Genomic DNA, 20,261 nt, shown 5'->3' on the forward strand with positions numbered 1-20,261 from the left:
TCAACAAACTCTTCAGTGTGTAATAACAAAGCCTTTTGACCTAGCTCTTCTATGGAATTTAGAACCCATCAAAGAGATAATAGGTTGTGTCTGCTTGTTTTTGTTTTGTTTTGTTTTCAGCCAGGAAGTTTAAGTTACTAGTGGATATTTATGCCAAAATCCACCAACTCTGCATGCAGACCTAGTGATATTTGTATTCTATAATATGGTCTATTTGAAATATATCCCTTTAAATCTTGTTATAAATAATATCAATTATTTTATATTCTAGGATTTTACTTATTTTTGCTTCTTTTGTAAGTGATCTTTTAGCGAATAGAAAGAAAGCAGACGACAATGAACACTCTTGGCTGGTTCAACAAGCCCTCAACAGGCATTTAAGTGTTTCCTTTTTTGAAAATCCAATCTTGTTGAAAGTTATTCCTCTCCAGAAAACAAAACTATGACATACATGTCACCATCCACCAGAAAACCACTTATCCAAACTGAAAACAAAGGACCTATGAGAAGATGCGTCTGCCTCTGGACACCACTTCTCTACAGAAACTCAAAACTAAAAAGGGACAGCAAATATCACAACACAGTCATCTCAGTAGCAAGACAATGTGTCTCCACTGTTCTGACTAGCAAAGCAAACACAGGCCCATACCTAATAAGATCATCAATGAAATAAAAATAAAATATATCAGCAAATTAAGATATATTACTTGGGTGAGCGCAAACAAAGCTCATATGTAATCACCAGTTACAGACATTCCAGCAAGCAAATATTAAGGAAGGCGATAGACAGCCATGTTCCCTACAACATGACAGTCCATGAGAAATGCTGTTAATTTATGCTCCACTTGGACATAATAAATGAAGTAAAATATTTGGACTTCACAAATGAATAATAGGTAACAGTTAATTATGTCTCAGATATCAGAGGTATAAGGAGGAAATCTATTTTGGGGGTCTTATGAGTCGACTACCTTCTAGATACCAACTTATAATAGCCACACGACATTTCTTAATGTTCCACACTAAAGATTAATAACTCGTTTCTTCAAATCTTACTTTCCTCACAGTGGTCTGTGAATATGATACACCCATAAATCTCATCTTGACTAAACCTAAAATTATACAGCAGAGCCTGTCTGATTGAGACGTAACTACTGAGCTAAAGTAGGACTCAGTTCATCAAAAGTTTTACTTAGATTTCAGAATAGCTGTCAGCATATTTCAGCGGAGTATTATATAATTCAGAGCCATTTAATGGATAATGATGTAAAATGTGGTTGTAACATATTCCTTCAGTCTCAATCATTTGAATTCAGATAATTCCAATGATGTGTCTTTAAGGAAAAAATCTACACTTAAAACGCTTTAGCAAGACATGAATATTATTAAGTAGAATTTTTCTAGTTCAATATCATTCTAGCAGTAAAATGTTTACATTCAATGAGATTCGAAAAATCTAGCTTCCTTATAACTCCATCTAGCACTATTTATACATATGCTTATTAGTATTGTTTATATGAATTCTTCAATCAAGTTATCATTTCATACATATGCTGTTTAATTTGACCTACTTTCTCGTTTTTTGTTTGAAACAAGTTTCTCTGTATAGCTTTGGTGTCTGTCTTGGAACTAGCTCTTGTAGGCAGGCTAGCCTCAAACTCTCAGAGATCTGCCTGCTTCTCTCTCCCAAGTGCTGAGATTAAAGACATGCACCACCACCCAGCTAATTTGACGTACTCTTAAAATATGTTAAAATAAAAATTTGTGAGGCATAAACAATAATCTGGAATCATATCAGAAATTAACTCCTTCAACTGGGTTTCAAAGCAGTAGAACATCCTCCCACCCCCCACATACACTGTAGTCATTAAGGCTTGTGCGTAACTATAAAGCATTCAGAATACTTTAAAATCTACCTTACATTTACAAATTTAATATTCATTAATTATTTTTCTTGATCCTAGTGGTAGATATTGAATCTAGGCCATACTTAAAAAAAAAGTAAACATTTAACCTATAACTGAGGTACAAGTCTGCTGGGGTACAATGGTTTTACTCTGTAAACATTTGTTTCTTGTACTTGTTTAATAAAATGCTGATTGGCCAGTAGTTAGGCAGGAAGTATAGGTGGGGCAACTATGAAGGAAGTAGAGGTGGGGCAATGAGAACAGGAGAATTCTGGGAAGAGGATTCTGCAGTCTGCTGTTGCGACCCAGAAGCAGAGGAAGCAAGATGTGACCGCCTCACCGAAAAAGGTACCAGGCCATGTGGCTAACTCAGACAAGAATTATGGGCTAATGTAAGTTATAAGAATTAGTAAATAAAAAGCCTGAGCTAACAGGCCAATCGGTTTATAACTAATGTAGACCTCTGTGTGATTCTTTGTAACTTAATGGCTACAAGAACAGCAGGACAGGAAAACTCAGTTAACACAAGTCTCAACTCAATTCTACAAATGTTTTTTTTTGTGTCTAGTACATGTCAGACACATGCATTCTTTGAAGAAGTTACAGTCTGAGAGATCAATATTTAAAAATATAATTATAATTATAATTAAATGTGGCCAGTTTTATGAAACCAGAGATGCCATAAAACCAAGCATGAAAGTCCTAGAAAAATGTGAGCAAGTCAATGAAAGGAAAAGTAGCTACTTTAACAAATACATGGAAACTTGTGTCCAGTATATATTTAAGCTGGTCACAATAGTTAGAAAGTTTAAGATGGTCCCTCTTCTTGTAAAGATTTTAGTCAAGCAGTCATAAGGATGACTATATGTCTTCAAATGCTCTAGAATATAGGAAGAAAAGATAAATATGACTATGAGCATGTGGAAAGAGATGTTACCTTAGCAGAAGTCTAGCAAGATACCATTAAAGTGGTTGAGGGCTAGTCCTGGTAGCTAAGTAATTAGGAATTTGAGGAAAAATATAGAAAAAGAAACACATTACAGCAAGATGTAGTATGATGTGTAAGGACCAAGGATACAGGAATAGGAAGTAATAGGTAAGAAATAAAATCAGGGTAAAGAAGAAACTGGATCAGAGCAGATATGCCATAGACTAGGACTGTGAGAAATTTTCACCTTTTGGGTATTTAATGGTTTCATTTTTTTCATCCAAAGGGCTAAGTTTTAAGGGGTACATAAATTTTGGTCAACAAAAAGAGTTGCTTAAGCTAGGAGTTGATATTTGATAAGAGTAAAGGGGGTCAAGCAGAAAAGGAAAATAAATTGAGAGATATTTTAAAATGCATTGTTGAAAAACCAAGTTCTCTGATCTAAGAACTGGATTGATAGTGATGCCCATCACTATGAAACTAGTTCTTTTGATAAGATTAGGAATTGCTTATTATTTTTGCCAGCTATACTTCTGACAGATGATTCATGATGAGAATATACAAAGAATTTCAAAACTAAGTACAAGAATCAAACCTTCTAATTTTTTGAATGAGTAGCAGGAGAGCAAAATCATCAACAGTTTAACCCAGCTGTGAACACTGGCAGCTACAGTGATGTCTGGCCTTTCATGATATGTTCACTGTTACAGTAGTGACACAAACATTGTGAGAGTAACCAGCCACTTTCTGATTTGATTTAAGACTCCTTGATGTCCAGTACATTTAACAAGATCAAAAATCTTTGACTGGGTCATAGGAGCTAAGAGAAAATATAGTATTATTTTCTGCTAAATGTACATAGTAATAAATTGCCACATACATTCTTTTATGTATACCCATAGATTAGTGCATCTCTAAATGTTAACCAAGTTTCTTTATAAAGTAGGTGGCGACCAATGCAGAGGATCACAATTGGTGAACATGTGTGGAATAAATAGGATAGTAATATCACAATCTTTCCCAGCTAAGTACATTAGAAATTACCACAGAAGAAAGAGCATGGAGACTGTAAGAGTCAGAGATCGTGGGAATCAGTGGTGGCGAAGTAACATTTTTTAGACACAACAGTAACAACGCAGACATGAATTCTTAGCACCTGTGCCTGCATGCCCAAGATCTGTGTAATAACAAGCCAGACAAAATCCCAGTATAGATGAGTATGAGTTACATGGTATCATCTCAAAAGAAGAGATAAAAATGGTGATAGAAGACTCAAAAGTGTGCTTGATACTCCCACCCATTAGGAAACCACTGTAAGATTCTGTCACCCAGTCAGACTAGCATGAAGAATTAACAACTAATGCAGGGACAGACGTGGGGAAAGGAAGCCTTTGTACACTATTAGTGGAAGCATAAGCTAATGCATGCTGGGAGTTTCTCAAAAAGAAAAAAGAAGGGAGTTAACACATGACCCAGATATATACTCCTGGGCAAAGGACCCCATACCCTGTGATGTGGATACTTACATATTTCTATGTATTGTTGTCTAAGTAACAACAGCTAGGGTGCTGGAAGCAGCTAGCATGTCCACTAACTAATGAATGGATATTGAAAATGAGGTAAATATACACCATGGAATATAACTCCTTTTTAAAGAAAAAAGTGAATTATGAAAATTTCAGAGAAATGGACAGAATTCGAGAAGAATACAGGGTAAGGTAGCCAAAGTCCACAAAGACAATGCCACATGTACGCTCTTATATGTGGCTCCTAGCTTTAGCTCTTCAGCTATTTTTAGTAAGGTTTGTTTAATATTGAGTACCTGTGGAAACTAGGAAACAAGAGGACGGGCAAGGGGTTATTGGATTTCATGGGAGCTTTAATACTAATATTTATTAAGAGGAATCAACAATAATAATAATACTCTGTATTTCTTATTCGCTTACCTGTTAAAGAAAAACTCTCCTGTAATGCTTGACTGTGCTATTTTTCATCCCCAGTGACCTTTCATATTATTTTCATTAAGAAGTAGCAAATGTTCTTTCAATGGTGCGGAGAATAAATGGGAAACAGGACCAGTTTCTTTAAAAGGTCATGTTTCAAATATTTTTGGAAAGTCACCAATGCACTTTTAAAAAAATTCTCCATGTGCTAAAATAGATCTGAAGTCACAAAGGAAAATGTTTGTGATAAAAATCCAACACTCGCTGTTTTTGAAATGCCTTGCATCATTATGTTACACATGTACTACATTTATCATTTTTATTGTATCCTAGTGTTTGCATTTGGGATGACACATATAATATCAATTTGTTTGAACTTTAGAAAAGAAATTCATGGGCTATTTAATTTGACTAAAATGAGAATGTGTGTATGTATATATATATATATACATATATATTTATATACATATATGAAATTTTCATATTTTTGTAAGGTCTAAAGTACCATATAAAGCTTTACTCTTGAAGAAAAATCTGAACAATTAAAATGGCTCTAAACTCTCCTTGACTTGAATTTTTTCAAATCTTTTATCTACTTTATGGGTTGATATATGATCATCAATTAATGAAGTCATTTCTATCATAATAAAATGTCATTAGAACTAACGTATTCTAGTCTAACAATTTTCTAAAGAGTATGATTGGGGCATTTTAGATAGTTAAATATTAAAATAATCTAATTGAAAATGAGACTTTGAGATTATTCATTTTGATTGACAAACTACAGACACTAGTTTTGTTCATAAGCACATTTCCATCACTCAATTTTTGTAGAGATTTCTAGCATTTATGAGAAAAGGGTAAAATCGATCTTGCCATTGTTTTACTTAACAGTATAGGTGATCATTTTTGGCTTTGTATGTTTCATGTTCACTTGTTATTATATCTACAATATCAAATTCCTCAAGTATTGTGTCACTTTAGGAATGCACTTCAGTTGTGTTATTGTCAAAGATTTACCTCCCCATTGAGACCGAAGAATACTGTTGCATTGGATTCAAGGAAATATGCATCTGCTTTGAATTTTCATAGATGCAAAAAGTATATTATATCTAAGAAGCATTAATTCAGTGGGAAGAATCAAAGAAGCTGGTGGACTAGCTGAATGACCCAGAATGCAGAAGTACATCAATGAACGACTTCGCAGTCACGCAAGTGACTGTCTTCACACTTCTCCTCAGGGCCTTCAGATGCAGGCAGGTAATAAAGTTTAGCTACAATCTCACACCAAAAAGCTTACATAACTAAACAAAATTGTCCTCTGCCATACATATGTGCACACACACACACACACACTAACTAACTAATAAAATAGTTTAACCCTATAAACAAGCTGAATAGGCTTACTGTGACAAAAAGGATGTCTACCAAATCTTTCTTCTGTATCACTTAATCTAGAAAAATAGACTAAAACACAAATGGTAAATGATACTGTAACTTGGAATATACAGAAAAATTTCTAGTAGAATTTCAGACTCAGGATTTCTCTTCAATAGTTTTTTTTTGAGAAAATAAACCAATTAAAACATAAAGAAAATATCTTTGCACTGATGCCTAAAAGGCGAAAATAAGCTTTATCAGAAAGACAGTTTAACCCTTTCCAATAATTTTCTGTGACTTTGTAGTAAAAGATAATATCTTCCCCATCGAAGATGTTGGTATCTTAATGCCCAGAACTTCAGAAGATCCCAGAAGCCTGGATATGCAATTTTGCAATTGCACATGGAACTTTATAGATGTAATAATGATTCTTAGGATGGATACATAATCTCGGTTCATCTGTCTAGGTCCAATGTAACCCCAAAGGTCCTCCAAGAAGGAGATAGGGCAGTCAGACAGAGAAGATGTAGCAATAAGTGCTGAACTCAACATATGCAGGAAACTAACCAATAAAGCTGGCGACGGCAGGAAACAGAAACTCCTTGGAGGCCCTAGAAAGGAACTAAGCTTCGCCTGTGCCCTCAGCATAGTCCAGGGTAGCTCTGAAGGACTTGGCCCACCAGACTCCAAGATAATAAATTCTCTCCTGACTTCAAACCACTACGGTGTCAGCAAAACCGTTATAGCAGCAATGAGAAAGAAATGAAGAAATGTTTTTGTTAATTCTCATTCTAGTGACATTATGGATTTTCCTTAGGTCTTCTAAGAAACAGTCTGTCTACAAATGCTGAGAATTTGGGGTTTCCCAATCATAGCTATACTTGAGGAAATGCTGGCAAAAAAAAATACAGTTCCCTAAATACAATGCCTTCTATTAACCTCTTAATGCTACCAAAACACTCCTCTAGCAGAAATTATGCTGGTTAAACTTCCCGCCTCTCTCCCTCCCTCCTTCCCTAACTCACTCCCTCTCTCACTCTCCCTCTTTTCCTCCCTCTCTTTCTCTCTCTTTCTTTCTCTCCTCCCATTCCTTTTTCCCACAATGATCTTAACAAAATAAAGATGAAAAGAAATAAACCAGGAAATAAGACAGAAGATAGAGAGGTGAAAACGCTACTCTCAGCTATGTTCTTAAAGTCCTATATTACTACTGGGAGTGTTAGGGAAGCTATGTTCTTAAAGCCCTATATTACTACTGAGGGTGTTAGGGATTGCAATCAGTGAGGTTGCAATCAGTTTACCTCTTCAGAAATACCTCTCGAGCAACGAGATGGAGACTCGGTTATTAAAAGACCATCCTAAAACCATGAACAAATGGCAATTTTCAGTAACTTGGAAGAATATAATAGAGGGCTCAAGAGAGGACAATAACTTTTTTTATTGGTACATGATAAGCAAAGTGTTAATCATAACATAGACCAAGTAATTAATTGTCGACAATACGTGTAGCTCTGATGAATTTACACAGGTGATAAAGAACAGTCACACATGATTCTGGGATGTGGAAGAAGCAAAAGTGCAGAGGTGAGTGATGAAGCCAAGTGTGTTTTGAAGAAAAGACAATAAATCCAAGGTAAATGTAATGAAATTGGAGTCTGAGGAAGATCGCAGACAGAGTTCATGCATAACTGAGGTACGGGAAGAAGTATGGACTCAGAAGAAGTCATTGAGTGGACTTTTTTTTAATAAATCCATCCAGGAGAGCAAAATCTGGAGGACAAAACATTCAGAATTCTGGCGTGCGTCAAAAGGTGGGAGAAACAGAGACTCTCACAAATGTACCAGGAAATGAGGACAGTGTAAGATCACGGGGTCAAAGTAGGAGAAAGTTAGAGGAAAAGAGGCTTTAACAAAGTCAAATGCCACAGAGAAGAGAGAAGACAGCGAGAAGAAGGTGCTGTTCACAGACCTGGAAATAAGTAGGTCAGCAGGGATGCTTAGGAGAACCCTTCGCAGGTGTGGACGGAGGGTGGAGAGCAGCCAGCAGGGCCAGTGAATTGTGAACAAAGAGATCTCATGCCTTAGGTGGGTCGCTGACCCCTCTCTCTCCACAAGCTTCATGGAGGAGCTCATCTGATAATTTCGTTTGAAAGGCTGGCTACATGTGAATGCCTTCCAAGATTGTTTCTCTGTACCAGATCTCTGTGTGGTGTAACATCAAGGGTGCAGTGATCTGTGAATAGATAGCACTCAGCACCAAGCTCTCCTTACCCTTTGTGTGGCTGATGCCTTCCAGTGGTTTTCAAGGGATACTTCAAAGAATATGTTCATGCTGTAAAGCTCTTGTCTTTTAAGTTCAAGTGTATACACTGGGGCTTGGGGGCCTAATCATAAACAAGAAGATACATTTGATGGTTTTCAGTTCTTGCCATGGTTTTGTTGATGACTAGAGATTTGTGTAATATGTGTTTGCATGTGTGCTTCCAGACAGAGACACCACAGTGTTCATAGACAGAAGGTAATCAATTATTAAACACATGCGGAAGACAAGTGAAAGGCATGATTGATTAGGTAGCTCTGACGTCTCACCTGGGGTCTTAGAACTCTTCTGAACACACTTGAACCTCAGAATCAAGATCCCCCAATCTACCTCATTGATTTTTACAATACTTGAAGCTTTGCCTGCAATTGTTCACTATTTAAGGAGACACTCAACCTAAGAGCAAATTTCCATGCTTGTTAGCACTGACTGTTTGAAGAAGCGTGGTTGATAGGCAAGCTTACTTCCCATACCTCATTCATGGAAGGCTTCTTGGTTATGACCTGCACAATACTTTACAATGATAAAATAGTAGACATCATCTTAACATTAAATATTACCAGTTTCCTTGAGCACAGCAAAAATAGCGATTAAGTGCACAGACAATTTGGTCTCTCAATGTTTCCACCGCTAGTAACTTCACTCTCCATCAGAGGCTCAGTTTATATAGCATGCAGACTGAATTTTTTAATATGTAGTTACAAAATTATAGGATAATCAATCAAGTGGAAATGAATTGAATTCTTATATGCTAATATTTACTCGCAGAGAAATTTGATATTCATTGATTATTCCCTTTTATGATATCCAACTTAATCACCTATAATAACCATTCCTTGTTTATATTTTAATTAATTAGCTATGGTGCAGAGAAATAAAGTTTACAGACTTAAAAGCAAACCAAGCCTCCTTACCTCTATCCTTATGCTCACTTCTCAGCTAAAAATTACATTCATGGGACTAGTGATAATAGTAAAACTTGGTGAATATAGCCATATCCACTTCTTGTTCTGCCTGCCCTTTCTCATTTGACCATCACATCCAGCCAGTGAGTTGAGAATCTTTATTCACTATGCCCTACACAATACGTTAAAGACTGGAAGTGTGTGATGGAACAAAGTAAGCACCCAAAACCAATTCCTTGCTTCCAACGCTACTCAATTTAACAAATACCTTCATGAAAATTTCTAATGTGGAGAAGGGAACATTCTGAAAATCATCTCCCTGTAAGGTAAACTGCACAATACTTTTGCATAGCCAACTAAATATAGTCTTAAATGTGGAAATGATGTGAAACATCAAGATGATCACTGAAATAGTATGAATCATGATATTACAGACTGTCAAGAACATGAAATATTTAAATATTTACCCCAAGGCCCCTCTATAACATTCTCTGTAGTAAGAAATCCTACAAAGCTGTCTCATTCATGGAAAAGGCTTTATTGCTAAAAACAATTACTCACAGTATTTCTGGGAAACCTAAACTTGAAAGCAAAGACAAAGTAAGCTTCCTTTCTCTTGATCAATTACAAATTTAAAAAAATAACATGATAGATTAAGTGATTCTAACAGAGAGAAAATACAAGTGTTAGGTTATCTGAAGAAACTTGTCATGATTTTAAAGTCTTTGTAAACATTTTCCCCTTCTATCTAAACTTATCATTGGATTTATTTTTTTAAGTACATGAGATAACATCTAGATCCTGAACATTCACAAAACATTTTCACAAGAAAAGTAAGAATTTGGGGGATTTAAGGAACAGCACATAAATAATTCGCTCTAACAATAACAGGATATTTCAGATTCTCAATGTAAATACATTAGGCTACTTAACCAACATAAACCAGACTTAATAAAAATATGCTTCGAGCAGACAATAACCTCGTTATGTCTTCCCCATAAAATTCAAGACTATAATATAAGCATAAATCATTCTTTCCATTTTTACAGTGTTATTTTTGTCTTTCCTGGGTTTGGGAGTTCATTACAAAATCAAGTTTCCGAGGGGACATAATAAATGATACCTGAAATGGCTTCCTTCAAAACTATCTCAAGTAATAAGTGCAGGGAAGTTTTCTTGCCTCTCGGGTCCTGTTCAGTGTTTTGTTTTTGGTTTTGTTTTCTCTCGTAGATCCTCTGTAGAAAGATTGTTACTACTGGCAAGGTCAACATTGTTTGCTAAAAGCATACTAATGAAATGTACTAATCTGAGAAGTCACTTACTGTCACAGGTCTATCATCAGCCCTTCAGAAGTCAGCAAAAATGAGAGTTTTTTAGGATGCTCCCAAGTTGGAATAAAGTTTCAGTCTTATTGAACCGTGTGTGCATCAGGAAGATGTGATTGTGTTGTAGCCTATAAATACATATTGCCAACTCTAACTATCGCTGAGACATCTCAGTCTAGAAAGTCAACGGCTGGAGCATGTCACTTTCAAACTTCTCTCCCTGGTCCCAGGGAAATAGGTGCAGATTTCAAAGAAAGCTATTTAAAGTAGATTCTGGTATACAGCCACCCACATCCTTATGAGTCAAATTTGTCTGTTAGGATGTCTCCAGTCAATCTGACCACTTCAGCCTGACAGGCAAGCCAACCAAATCAGCAGTCAGCAGGTCCCAAAATCTGTCAAGCCATTGCCTTCAGTGGTGATTTCATTTTGAGTGACTTGAGCAGTCAAGTTAATCAAAATAGTCAAACCAGGGTTCCCATGTATACAATCTCAGGGCCTGCTATTTCTGCTCTTGTGCTCTGTTTATATATTTGAAGAGCGTTTTATTACATGGCATTGTTTAGGAATAACAAGCCCAAAAGGATGTGAGCTGCTAGTTTGACAACCAAGGGCTCACACCACTGGGGTTATTTCCCAGTTTCCACGGAGGAGAAAAGGCCCAGGGATTGTCTGAGAGCTATGGGAAGGAGACTAGCGGTAAGAGCTGAAGAAGAGAACTTGGGACCACACACATGCCCACAGGACCACATTTCTCAGCTAGGAGGTTAACACATGTGTCCAAACAAAGGAACGTGTCTGCCATATATTCTCAGATGAAACAAAACACCAAAGAGAATTCCACGGAGGATGTGGTGGACAGGATGCCAGGATCCACAGTTCTTTTACATTCTCAGCAGGAGTAGCCATTTTGTCAAGAGATATAACTGTGAAAACATATCCTTGCTACATTTGAAACTGGGGGTGAAAGTAATTCAGCTGATCATTGACAAATGCCATTGCGGAAATGCATCCCAATGCTCACACAGCAGTGTGATTGAAAGTTTTAGAATCAGTCCAGCCAGTCATAAAACTTGGCTCCATACTGAATAGCAAGCTTTATGACTTTGGACCAGATAGTCCCTACCAACGTGCACTTAACTGCATAATAGATATCATACAACAGCATATTTCCCAGGCTTCTTCCGATTAAAGCTACTTTGTTTCAGAAAATCATTTCCAATACTGGGCAATACCTTGTGAACCACAGGAAAGTGATCCAGCTCAAGTACGCCATAATATTGACAGCTTCCTGTTCAAATAAAGTAATTTTTAGTAATAAACCAAACAGCATATGCTGTTGAAGTGTGGTCATTTTAATAGTTGATCATTCAATGTATTTCCAATATCCAAAATATCACCAATAAACATAATGTCAAACATTGCAATATTGCTATTCTGTATAGTCATTGATAAACTTTGTCCTTTGTTTCTGATTTAATGCCATAGAAGCCCTAGTAGATAGATCAGATTCACAAAAGAAGCTGATTGTCATAAAACATATCACCTAGCGAGGATCAAACAGCTGATATGGCAGAGACACTTTGGAAATCTAACCATCTTGCTTTAAAACCTACACACCTTCTACCTTATGTTGCTAAGAACGCATAATACACATAACAATGGCTCGCATTTTGGGTGACCCAGCAAAGAGAGTGGTTGCTATTGCAGGATTGGAGCTTCTTCGGGAGACATGTCTCACTCAGAAGCAACAGTCAGCAAACCATAGAAACTAGAACAACCCAACCTAACACTCACCCAGCATGTGCAGAATTCTGTTATTCTACTTTCTAAATTGATGCATTAGGCTCTAAAACAATGAGTGTTTGCCTGACAAAGCTCCCAGGTTTCAAAGGACTTAGAGCTATAAAAGACTTTAAAGACTTCTGTATCCAGCAAACACAAGGTGTCATGCCTTACCACATGATGATACAGAAATATGAGTAGGCAGAACACTAAGAAATGTTTACAGTATCAACGTGATTTCATACTGCTTCTATGGGTGACTTTTCAGTCCTCACTAGAGACCATAATCTCAAACAGCAGTGTGCAAAAATCCTGAAGACTGAAGGAACAGGAATGGACTATACCACTGGGCAGAGCCCACGCTTCCAGCTAAAACTCAACATTGGAGGGTATGATCTAATGTACAGGATTAACATCTCAGGGGACTTGCTCTGGGTCAGCTCATCTCTCTGTGATGCCTTATCCTCCAGATGGAAATAAAAACAGTGAACTCTTTTAAATGTGCCCTATGGTCTGATTAAAGATTGAAAAGGGCTCTAAAAATCCACAGCACTCCCAGGGAAAATGCTAAATATCATTATCATTATTACACCAAATGCCATAATTTGGTCTCCTCAGATTCCCTTTTTATGTAGATTCCATCAAACTCTGACTTCTGACTTTTCTCCTCTCTGACCAAATCTCCAATGACAAAGCAAAGGGAAATGTTGAGGCAATTAGTGGGAAATGGAAGCAATTAATTCCCTTTTTTAGTGGAGACCTGGCCTCTGTGAACCAGTTTAACCAAAAATAATCAATGACCTTTCCCTGCCCAAACTGAAGCAAATCTACTTGATATTTGTCACTGGTTATCCATCTACTGCTTCGACATTAATGAGTCTCTTCACTTTTCCCCTTTCTTTCATGAAATGCAGACATCTTTTCTGGTCCCTTGTTACCTTCGCATCTGCTATTTTTGCAAGTTGAATACAGTTAGAGACTTCGTTATCTTTGTGTGAGCCTAGGAAACAGTTAGGATAGCATGGATTCTGATAGGTCCTCCCCACTCCTGCCTTGAGCTGTTTTCCCTTTTTCTGTTTTTAAAGATGGGGGCTTGTCTACAACAAATGAAGAGTTTAAGCACCATACAGACCCAGATGCCTTCCAGTGCCAGTCATTGCTCACTCACTGGCCATTGTAGAAAAGCCAACAAGTCTTCAAAATCATCATTATCCCTTTAGGGAAATAGTGATAGTAGCACTTGCTTCAAAAGTATTGTAGGACTCAAATATGGCAGCTTATAGGAAGCCTTTAGTACATAAAACTGCATAATTAATACTTGATCAATGTTTCCTATTATCACCTAAGAGGAAAGCAAATGTGAAAAGAGATGAGAGAAGAAACAAAGAGGTAACAGAGGTAAGATGAGGGAAGGGGAGGAATAGGAAAGGAATTTCACCAAATATAGCTGATTTGGGCATGTGTTAAAATTCATCAAAACAGATTACAACTCAGACAGGAGGGGTTAGCGCTAAAGGTCTCTCTTTGGCTTCCCACTGAAATAGTTAATATCAGCTTACCTACTATTTTATAAAGTATTTCCTTTTCTTAGACAATTGTGAATAATTGTATGATTTTTGTTGCTGTGATTTGTCTCATATTTACACAAATCAACAAAAGCATCGTCATACATCCCATTGAGTGTGTTTCGTGGAATGGAGATGTGTTAGTACAACCAGCAGGAAGAGAATGAACTGGAAATATTTTTTTGGAGGCTAGGGAAATGTGCAATGTCTTAAAGAGAAAAATCAAATTGACAAGTTACTTTCCAAATTATGCACAGGTACCTATTCACTGCTTCACTGTGCTCTGAACATTCTATCCTAAAGCAGAGCCCTCTCTAACACGAGAACTGCTTCAATAGGAAACAATATGGGGCAGTTCAATATGAGGCAAGACCTCATTGTTATGATTTGTGCTTTGAAAATTTGTCAAAACGTGAAATTCAGACTTCATAAGAAGGCAAGGTAAGGCCCCTTTTTCTGCTCAGATGTAGGTTTCCAGTCAGAGAGCTCCTGTGTTCAACCCAAGATTGACTTCCTAAGAATAAATTCGAAGCCATCCTCAGGTCCAAGAGTGAACTTTAAACCCCATCCTATTTCTTATCCTTTAACCCTCATGCTGGGGCCCAGACCTGCACTCTCCACACTAGGCAATAGCTCTTACAGTCTACACAGACATAAAGTGATCTGTTCAAAGTCACATGGGAAATGAGTAACAAACTAAAAGTGCTGATCATCTGACTTCCTAGTCACTGTGAGGTCCCCCACCTCCACACCAGGCGGCCACAGAGAAATCCCTGAATCGTGTGTTTGTTTGAACAATTTGCTTGAGAGGTAATATATGCTAACATAAAGGACTCTTTCTACATTGGTCACAGTAGATCATCTTCAGTTCTTTCGTGAAGTGGGGTCTAATGTATTCCCAGCAATGTGCTCTGATACACTTCTTTGCAAAATATGGTTCAGATACCATATACATATATATATATATATATATATATATGTTCTGATCATGGTTCCCTCTGCCCTTAACTCTTCCTAGATCTTAACTACCTTCTCATCTCCCACCTAGCCAACTCCATGCCCTGTTTTTCTATCTTTCTTTAGAAAGAACACACACACACACACACATCTAAAATACAGTATAAAAAAGAGAAACAATACCACAAACAATACACAAACCAATAAAAATACAAAATCAGAAATTACGATATACAAGCAAAATACCAGTAAAACAAAAAAAACAGCAAAATGAGACAAAATGTCTCCAAAAATACCATGAGCTTATTTTGTTTTGACCATCTACTGCTTCATTCAGCATAGCCTACGCGTAAGTGGTTGATGGGTCCAGCGAGACAGATTTTCTTGGAAAGAACTAGCTTTTCCGTTGAAAGTACAAGTGAATCGGAAAGAACTCAGGTTAGGAATGGGAAATCACGTCGACTTACCCCTCTTGGCATTGGTACCCCAGTGGGTTATAGCAGGCAGAGGAGCATTCTGTAAACAAAGTTACACAGCTAACCACTGCAGTCATTGACCTTCTAATCTCTCCTCTAAATGGCTAGAACCAAGAGGTCAAGCAGATACTGAGGTTGACACTGGACCAGATCAAGCTACACCCCTCATCAAATTCCTCCAAGTCTTAAAATAAACAGAACTTGTCAAGGTCTGTCTCCACCTTATCTGTCCACACTTCCTTCTTGCCATACATCACAATGGCCCCAAGCTCTAAAGGAAACTTTGTGCCATATTTTGCATTTGCTAAATATTTGGTCTAAAGCTTTGTTTCCATTGTTTGTCTATCTAGGCAACAGCCCATTGTTTTTCATAATACACTTTATCCTTCATAGCTCTATGATCTTCTCACGCCACCCAACTCAAAGACTTCATCTACATTTCTAATATAACACTTGTCTCTTTACACAACTATGAAAATACCAGAATTGCTCATTGGCAGATAATACCACCATTCAAGAACCCAGCAGACACAGCTGCAGGTGCGGTCCTCTATTTCCATACCTTCAACTAACTAGTCTTAGAGTGATATTAATTTAGCTTAAATAGCATGGTGTCCCACATCTTCAGAGGATGGCGTCATTATTTAAAATATTGGGCAAGCTCATCTACTCACTTCTTCCTATTCGGTTGAAGGGTAGACAAGGTCAAGGTTTTCCAAACAGTTTATAAGGACGTTCTCACAAGGAACACTCAAAAGCTTCCTACTTTGCTGGCAAGAGGCAGTCCAGTGAGTTTGAATGGCAAGGCCTCTAAGACAGCATGGTTCAACCTTCCCAACGCTGTGACCCTTTTATTCAGTTTGTCATGTGGTGGTCATAAAATTATTTTCTACATAAAACTATTTGCTACTTCTTAACTGTGATTTTGCTACTATTATGAATCATAATGTAAATACCTGATATACAGGATATCTAAGATGCAACACCTGTGATAGGGTTGTTCAACTCCCAAAGATTTTTGACGCACAGGTTAAGAACATCTGCCATAACGAAACAGAAGAGGTGAACACTGTCACATGCCTATAGACAGATCACCAGGGTAGCAGGTCCCGATTTAGATTGCTGTGTAAAGATGCCTAATGAAACATCTATTAGCAAGAGGTATACAAGAAGACCAATATCTAACTGTGCAGAAAGTCCTGGATCACATTCTTATTTGGGTATAAGTACTAGGAAAATAAAAAGATTTATCTTTGTGCCCACAGTCTTCTAGGCATTGGGAATATGTTTGTGTAAGACAAAAACATAGGAGGAAGTAGAAGGCAGGGTGGAAGTCTCAGGTTCAGTGGAAACAGCTAGAACATAAAATAATGTCTTTATTGAGCAAGCGAGAGAACATTTCAATTCATAGGAGAGATGATTTGGGAAACCCTTCAGTGTGACTCAGAAATGGACCAGAGAAGGCGGAAACTCAGCAGAAGTGCACCTCTAGCCCCTGAGTGCCTTTTGTTGCCTCTTTTAGAGCTAGTTTCAGAAATGTAGACAAGTGAAACTTCTACATCAAATTCTCACCTCCTATTTCAAACTTGAAAAGATCGAAAAAAAGTGCAACCTAATGGGTGCTTAGTATCAACCTCCTGTTGTCTCTAGGAGCAATTAAAAAAATCAATACTAAGGACTCCCTCTCTACAGGGATTCACTGTTCACCCATGTTGACCTGGCATCTGAACTCAGGAGCTTTTCCTCGCTGCCCCCAAGTGCAGGGATTACACGTAGTCACCACTGTGCCTGCCAATCAGCCTATTTTTAACACTGGTCTCCTCGGGAAATTGCACAAGCTCTCCACCTTTCCAATACTCGCCTCTCCCCGGTTTTCTTAATTTCTAATAAAAAGTGCCTCCATTCTTACAAAGCTTGTTTTCAGTTGGAAATATCCAGGGCTTTCCATGTCCCAAAGAATCCAATTTCACAGAAGGGTAAGAGCAGCTATTGACTGCATCCACAATGTGTGGTCAGCCAATGCTGAACCATCTCCAAACACCTGCGACTCAGACTCAGAGAGACGTAGCCTGCAGGTCACGACTGTGCAAAGGCGAGTTTTGTACACTCATTCCCCGCCCGTTTTCTCACTCTCTCCTTTCTCTCCTACAAATCTGCATTGATTTTGTTGTTTTGTGCCTCTGCCATTTTTTCTGCTTCATGCTTTGAAGTCCTCGGCCAAGTCATAGGAAGTACTACTGTGAAACCTGAGTAGCACTATATTTTACTATCTACAGCTGCTTTGTGTGTTGCCAACAGGTATCCATAGCAACGCGTCATTTGTAAACAGGGTGATAATAGTCATTTGTTGTTTGCAAACTTTGACCTTTTCTAGATCTGTCAGCTTTATAGTTCTTAATCTGGTGCTCTCTTCACTGTTTTGAACTGTAAGAGTTGATCTCCCTGAACAGTCTGCAAGGTTGTGCTGATTTGAAATGCTTTCAGTTGTCCACTGACAGACAAAAGATGAGCCTACTGGATTTCTACATGCATCCCAAAAGTCTTCGCGTGACTCCATTTGAAGCAGCTTTCATCAGTGCATTCAAACTATTATGTAAAGACACTTTGTTCTTTCAGTTTCTGCTTTCCTTAGTTCTTCTTTCTGACTATCCAATCCACTATCTTTAAAATCGTTTTCTATTTCCTATTTCCACCATGCAAATCACTACAATTCCTGAAAAGTATGCTTATGCTAAAATTTGGCATTATACACAAACATCTTGCAAATATCTTGGCTAGTTAGAATTTAAACACTCATCTCTAAGACACTAGAGTTGAATTAACTTTTAAGAAACTTGTTTGGCTTTTGACATCAATCTGAAGTTTCAGTTTAGCAAAATGAGCTTATAAACTACACTCCTCTGCTGCTTCACAAAGAAATCAAAGACTAGGAAGAAGCATTCAAAACTCAAGGAAGAAACAATGTGAAGAATCTATATAATTCATTGAATTCATACTCTAACCGTTTCTTTAAACACTTGAGCGTAAACCTCAAGTTTGACCTATTTAAGGCTGCTTTCACCAAACATGGGAACGATTTAATTCAAAAGCTACTTGAAAGTGCCTAGCCACAATCAGTTTCAAGTAAGATCCAAGTGAAGCAGCCTTCTCTCATGATCTTGCTGAACTCTCCATGGCGTTTCAGCTTGCTTTGTAGGCACAGTCTCTGAACAGGGAAAAACCATCAAGGGCACTGAAAACTCTTTATTACTAAATGAAGATTCTATAAATAAATTACCAATGAACGACTTAAGCAAAATCTAATGTTACTTCGGATTTATGATTGTTCTCAAAATATCTATTCCTAATGAACTATATGAGACAACATTGACAATATGGAATAATCACAGAAACAAAGATGAGTGCACATTCATATACAACATTTCAATATTTATGATTGCGCATATATCGAGAAACAAGCATGGCCTAATTGTTAAGTCCTCATAGTAACTCTTATTTGTTCCTATTTAAAAGTTTTATTTTGAAAGTGACTAGTTTGGGATACTTGAAATCTCCTAAACAAAATAGTTAGATCTGCATGTGTTCAAAAAGAATAGCATAACCTAACCTATGAAAAAGTGTATGTGCCAAAATCCTGCCTGGTGTTGTTTCTGCTATGAACAAAACTCATTCAGTCTTACCTTTAAAAAATAAAATAAGCCTTGCTAGAATGTAAACAGAAATTAACACTTACTCATAAAATAGCATACAGTAAAATGCTAAATTATGTTCTTATATACTGAATATCTGAGAATATTAAACAGGAAGAAGAAATTCCCTTGGTTCTTATGAGCTAAAACAGTGATTTCTACATCATGATTAAAATAAGACATTAATAGCATCCCATTTATATTTCATCCACATAATAGCAAATCATAGTTTGCCTGCTTTAATATCCTGATAGCTGGTTATCACACAAGAAGAAAGCATAATTACAAGTTAGCTCCACATATTAAAGTAAAACCGGCATTGATTGAGCTTGTCTTCATCTTTGTCTAAAGTGCAGAAAATTAACCTTCCAGTTTGTTACCTACCAACAGGGACTGGAGTGAGCAGGTGCCATCGCCTCTAGAAGGAGCTCCAGATTCCAGCCCCTGGTCCCATACCTTAAGCACAAAAGCCCAGGATCTGTCCGCAAGTAATGAATGGTTAGAACTGCTTGGATTCCACTTAGTTGAGGAAGGAAAAAAGAGAAGTCACTCATTAGGGCATTTCCTGAACTCTGGTTGGAATTTCAGTTAAGGGAGAAGAAATGACACAGCAGTTTCAAGTTAAGACGACTTCCTTTCTTTATCTGAAATATGCTTCTAATTTGAGAACAGGCATTCCAGCCCAAACACTCTGTATGCTGTGGCTACAGCAAAATAATAATAATAATAAAATAAAAAAACTTTGTCATTGATGCCATTATTGCCCCGTAATGAACGTTTTCCCTCAGAATTTACAGAGGCAGTATGCGGTTGTTACCAGACTGGACTAGGACCCCACAGTTATTGCAACACATTCTGCCTGCTTTACAAGTAAGTTTCTTCAGAACGTTGACCTTCCCCACTTTTCAGTTAAGAATTGCACTTTGGCTTTGAATACTAATAGGCTGAGCTTAGAATTTAAGGCTATTTTCAGAATTTAAAACAATGCAAGTCTTGTTACATCTCAATTGCTCTCAAAGACTTCATGGTAAATATTGACCAGGAATCATTGATCTTGCCAAGTATAATAGAAATACGAAAT

General features: G+C 37.4%; 1 protein-coding gene across 2 annotated transcripts in view; it reads right to left on the bottom strand.

Moving 5' to 3' along the window:
- Positions 1–19,721, bottom strand: part of Tfec (transcription factor EC) — a 61,881-nt gene extending 42,160 nt beyond the window's left edge. For both annotated transcript variants that reach the window (XM_048448985.3, XM_048448983.3), the window contains exon 1: positions 19,565–19,721. The gene's annotated coding sequence lies outside the window, so the exon portion shown is untranslated. The remainder of the gene's footprint in view (positions 1–19,564) is intronic.
- Positions 19,722–20,261: the final 540 nt, after the last annotated feature.

This window comes from Myodes glareolus, chromosome 25 (genome assembly GCF_982192425.1).
Source record: "Myodes glareolus chromosome 25, mMyoGla1.1, whole genome shotgun sequence".
In the NCBI taxonomy this organism is placed as follows: domain Eukaryota; kingdom Metazoa; phylum Chordata; class Mammalia; order Rodentia; family Cricetidae; genus Myodes; species Myodes glareolus.